This window comes from Oncorhynchus keta, unplaced genomic scaffold (genome assembly GCF_023373465.1).
Source record: "Oncorhynchus keta strain PuntledgeMale-10-30-2019 unplaced genomic scaffold, Oket_V2 Un_contig_14009_pilon_pilon, whole genome shotgun sequence".
Taxonomy (NCBI): Eukaryota; Metazoa; Chordata; class Actinopteri; order Salmoniformes; family Salmonidae; genus Oncorhynchus; species Oncorhynchus keta.
In genome coordinates, this window is record NW_026278491.1 from 158 (window position 1) to 5,696 (window position 5,539).

General features: G+C 56.9%; 1 long non-coding RNA gene across 1 annotated transcript; it reads left to right on the top strand.

Annotated features, from left to right (window-relative positions):
- The first annotated feature begins 708 nt into the window (after positions 1–708).
- LOC127918319 (uncharacterized) lies at positions 709–5,166 on the top strand. Its single transcript, XR_008099767.1, has 5 exons — positions 709–1,095; positions 1,990–2,065; positions 3,276–3,304; positions 3,440–3,506; positions 4,863–5,166. It is a non-coding gene; the product is annotated as an uncharacterized LOC127918319 (long non-coding RNA).
- Positions 5,167–5,539: the final 373 nt, after the last annotated feature.

Here is a 5,539-nt window from a genome sequence, read left to right on the forward strand (position 1 = left end):
GACAGAGGCGACGTGGAGATAGACAGAGGCAACGGAGATGATGGCAGGTAGGATCGGAGACGACGGTAGAGGCGACGGGAGACGACGTGCAGAGGCGCACTGGAGATGACAGTAGAGGCGATCGGAGATGATCGGTAGAGGCGACGGGAGATGACAGAGTGACGGAGATGACAGAGGTGGACGGGAGATGACAGAGGTGGACGGGAGATGACAGAGGCGACGTGGAGATGACAGAGGCGACGGGAGATGACAGAGGCGACGGGAGATGACTGTGGTAGAGGCGACGATGGAGATGACTGGCAGAGGCGACGGGAGATGACTCGGTAGAGTGTTCCACCGGGACGACGATAGAGGTGACGAGAGACGACTTGCAGAGGCTGACGGGAGATGACAGAGGCGACGGAGATGACGCAGAGGTCGACGGGAGATGACAGAGGCGACGGGAGATGACGGTAGAGGCGACGGGAGATGACAGTAGAGGTGACGGGAGATGACGGTAGAGGCGACGGGAGATGACGGTAGAGGCGACGTGACAGAAGTGATGGGAGGAGACGGTAGAGGCGACGGGAGGAGACGGTAGAGGCGACGGGAGGAGACAGTAGAGGTGATGTGACAGAAGTGATGGGAGGAGACAGTAGAGGCGACGGGAGGAGACAGTAGAGGAGACAGTAGAGGCGACGGGAGGAGACGGTAGAGGAGACAGGAGGAGACAGTAGAGGTGATGTGACAGAAGTGATGGGAGGAGACAGTAGAGGCGACGGGAGGAGACAGTAGAGGAGACAGTAGAGGCGACGGGAAGAGACGGTAGAGGAGACGGGAGGAGACGGTAGAGGTGACGGGAGGAGACGGTAGAGGTGATGTGACAGAAGTGATGGGAGGAGACAGTAGAGGCGACGGGAGGAGACGGTAGAGGTGACGGGAGGAGGCGGGAAGAGACAGTAGAGGTGACGGGAGATGACAGTAGAGGCGACGGGAGATGACAGTAGAGGCGACGGGAGATGACAGTAGAGGCGACGGGAGATGACAGTAGAGGCGACGGGAGATGACAGTAGAGGCGACGGGAGATGACAGTAGAGGTGACGGGAGATGACAGAGGTGACGGGAGATGACAGAGGTGACGGGAGATGACAGAGGTGACGGAGATGACAGAGGTGATGGAGATGACAGAGGTGACGGGGAGATGACAGAGAGGTGGGACGGGAGATGACAGTAGAGGTGACTGGAGATGACAGTAGAGGTGACGGAGATGACAGAGGTGACGGGAGATGACAGAGGTGACCTGGAGGTGACAGAAGTGGCGGGAGATGACAGAGGTGACGGGAGATGACAGAGAGTACGGGAGATGACAGAGGTGACGGGAGACGACAGAGGTGACGGAGATGACGGGAGATGACAGAGGTGACGGAGATGACAGAGGTGATGGAGATGACAGAGAGTGACGGGAGATGACAGATGACGGGAGATGACAGAGGTGATGGGAGATGACAGTAGAGGTGACGGGAGATGACAGAGGTGACGGGAGAGACAGAGGTGACGGGAGATGACAGAAGTGACGGAGATGATGAGAGGTGACGGGAGATGACAGAGGTGATGGGGAGATGACAGAGGTGACGGGAGACGACAGAGGTGACGGAGATGACGGAGATGACAGAGGTGACGGGAGATGACAGAGGTGGACGGAGATGACAGAGGTGACGGAGATGACAGAGAGGTGACGGGAGACAGATCACTAGAGTGTGACGGGAGATGACAGTAGAGGTGACGGGAGATGACAGAGGTGACGGGAGATGACAGAGGTGACGGGAGATGACAGAGGTGACGGGAGATGACAGTAGAGGTGACGGGAGATGACAGAGGTGACGGGAGATGACAGTAGAGGTGACGGGAGATGACAGAGGTGACGGGAGATGACAGAGGTGACGGGAGATGACAGAGGTGACGGGAGATGACGGGAGATGACAGTAGAGGTGACGGGAGATGACAGTAGAGGTGACGGGAGATGACAGAGGTGACGGGAGATGACAGAGGTGACGGGAGATGACAGAGGTGACGGGAGATGACAGAGGTGACGGAGATGACAGAGGTGACGGGAGATGACAGTAGAGGTGACGGGAGATGACAGAGGTGACGGGAGATGACAGAGGACGGAGATGACAGAGGTGACGGGAGATGACAGAGGTGACGGGAGATGACAGAAGGACGGAGAGATGACAGAGTGACAGGAGATGACAGATGACGGAGATGACAGAAGGTGACGGGAGATGACGGGAGATGACAGAGGTGACGGGAGATGACAGAGGCGACAAGACATGACAGAGGAGACGGAGATGACTTGAGATGACGGAGATGACAGAGGCGACGGGACATGACAGAGGCGACGGGAGATGACGGTAGAGGCGACGGGAGATGACGGTAGAGGCGACGGGAGATGACGGTAGAGGTGACGGGAGATGACGGTAGAGGCGACGGGAGATGACGGTAGAGGCGACGGGAGAAGACGGTAGAGGCGACGGGAGGAGACAGTAGAGGTGATGTGACAGAAGTGATGGGAGGAGACAGTAGAGGCGACGGGAGGAGACAGTAGAGGAGACAGTAGAGGCGACGGGAGGAGACCTGCAGAGGAGACAGGAGGAGACCTGCAGAGGTGACGGGGAGGAGACAGTGCAGAGGTGATGTGACAGAAGTGATGGGAGGAGACAGTAGAGGCGACGGGAGTGAGACAGTAGAGGCGACGGGAAGAGACGGCAGAGGAGACAGTAGAGGCGACGGGAAGAGACTGGTAGAGGAGACGGTAGAGGTGACTGGAGGAGACGGTAGAGGTGACGGGAGGAGACGGTAGAAGTGATGTGACAGAAGTGATGGAGGAGACAGTAGAGGCGACGGAGGAGATGGTAGAGGTGACGGGAGGAGTGGAAGAGACAGCAGAGACGGAGACGACAGCAGAGGCGACGGGAGATGACAGTAGAGGCGACGGGAGATGACAGTAGAGGCGGAGATGACAGAGGTGACGGGAGATGACAGAGGTGACGGAGATGACAGAGGTGACGGAGATGACAGAGGTGACGGAGATGACAGAGATGACGGGAGATGACAGAGATGACGGAGATGACAGAGATGACGGGAGATGACAGAGATGACGGGAGATGACAGAGGTGACGGAGATGACAGAGGTGACGGGAGATGACGGGAGGTGACGGAGATGACGGGAGGTGACGGGAGATGACGGGAGATGACAGAGGTGACGGGAGATGACAGAGGTGACGGAGATGACAGAGGTGACGGGAGATGACGGGAGATGACAGAGGTGACGGGAGATGACAGAGGTGATGGGAGATGACAGAGGTGACGGGAGATGAGAGGTGACGGAGATGACAGAGTGACGGGAGATGACGGGAGGTGACGGAGATGACGGAGATGACAGAGGTGGGAGATGACAGAGGTGACGGGAGATGACAGAGGTGACGGGAGATGACAGAGGTGACGGGAGATGACGGGAGATGACAGAGGTGACGGGAGATGACAGAGGTGACGGGAGATGACAGAGGTGACGGGAGATGACAGAGGTGACGGGAGACTCCACAGAGGTGACGGGAGATGACAGAAGTGACGGGAGATGAGAGAGTGAAGGAGATGATAGAGTGTGACGGGAGATGACAGAGGTGACGGAGACGGCAGAGGTGACGGGAGATGACAGAGGTGACGGGAGATGACAGTAGAGGTGACGGGAGATGACAGTAGAGGTGACGGGAGATGACAGTAGAGGTGACGGGAGATGACAGTAGAGTGACGGAGATGACAGCAGAGGTGAAGGAGATGACAGAGGTGACGGAGATGACAGAGGTGACTGGGAGATGACAGTAGAGTGACAGGAGATGACAGTACAGGTGGACGGAGATGACAGAGGTGACGGAGATGACAGAGGTGACGGAGATGACAGAGAGTGACGGGAGATGACAGAGGTAACGGATGATGGGAGATGACAGAGGTGGCGGGAGATGACAGAGGTGAAGGGAGATGACAGAGGTGAAGGAGATGACAGAGGGTGAAGGAGATGACAGAGATGACGGAGATGACAGAGGTGACGGAGATGACAGAGGTGACGGGAGATGACACAGAGGTGACGGGAGATGACAGTAGAGGTGACGGAGATGACAGAGAGGGTGAAGGGGAGATGACAGAGGTGACGGGAGATGACAGAGGTGACGGGAGATGACAGAGGTGAAGGGAGATGACAGAGGTAACGGAGATGACGGGAGATGACAGAGGTGAAGGGAGATGACAGAGGTGAAGGGAGATGACAGAGGTGAAGGAGATGACAGAGATGACGGGGAGATGACAGAGGTGACGGGAGATGACAGTAGAGGTGACGGGAGATGACAGAGGTGACGGGAGAGACAGAGATGACGGGAGATGACAGAGGTGACGGAGATGACAGTAGAGGTGACGGGAGATGACAGAGGTGACGGAGATGACAGTAGAGGTGACGGGAGATGACAGAGGTGACGGGGAGATGACAGAGGTGAGGGAGACGATAGAGGTGACGGAGATGACGGAGATGACAGAGGTGACGGGAGATGACAGAGGTGACGGGAGATGACAGAGGTGGACGGGAGATGATTTGGAGATGACAGAGGTGACGGGAGATGACAGTAGAGATGACGGAGAGATGACAGTAGAGGTGACGGGAGATGACAGTAGAGGTGACGGGAGATGACAGAGAGATGATTTGGAGATGACAGAGGTGACGGGAGATGACAGAGGTGACGGGAGATGACAGTAGAGGTGACGGGAGATGACAGTAGAGGTGACGGGAGATGACAGTAGGTGACGGGAGATGACAGAGGTGACGGGAGATGACAGAGGTGACGGGAGATGACAGTAGAGGTGACGGGAGATGACAGTAGAGGTGACGGGAGATGACAGTAGAGGTGACGGGAGATGACAGTAGAGGTGACGGGAGATGACAGAGGTGACAGGAGATGACAGTAGAGGTGACGGGAGATGACAGTAGAGATGACGGGAGATGACAGAGGTGACGGGAGATGACAGTAGAGGTGACGGGAGATGACAGTAGAGGTGACGGGAGATGACAGTAGAGGTGACGGGAGATGACAGAGGTGACGGGAGATGACAGAGGTGACGGGAGATGACAGAGGTGACGGGAGATGACAGTAGAGTGACGGGAGATGACAGTAGAGGTGACGGAGATGACAGTAGAGGCACGGAGATGACAGAGGTGACGGGAGATGACAGAGGTGACGTGGAGATGACAGAGGTGACGGGAGATGACAGAGGACGGAGATGACAGCAGAGGTGACGGAGCTGACAGTAGAGGTGACGGGAGATGACAGTAGAGGTGACGGGAGATGACAGAGGTGACAGGAGATGACAGTAGAGGTGGACGGGAGCTGAGCAGAGATGACGGGAGATGACAGGGGTGGACGGGAGATGACAGTAGAGGTGACGGGAGATGACAGAGTGTGACGGGAGATGACAGAGGGACGGGAGATGACAGAGGTGACGGGAGATGACAGAGGTG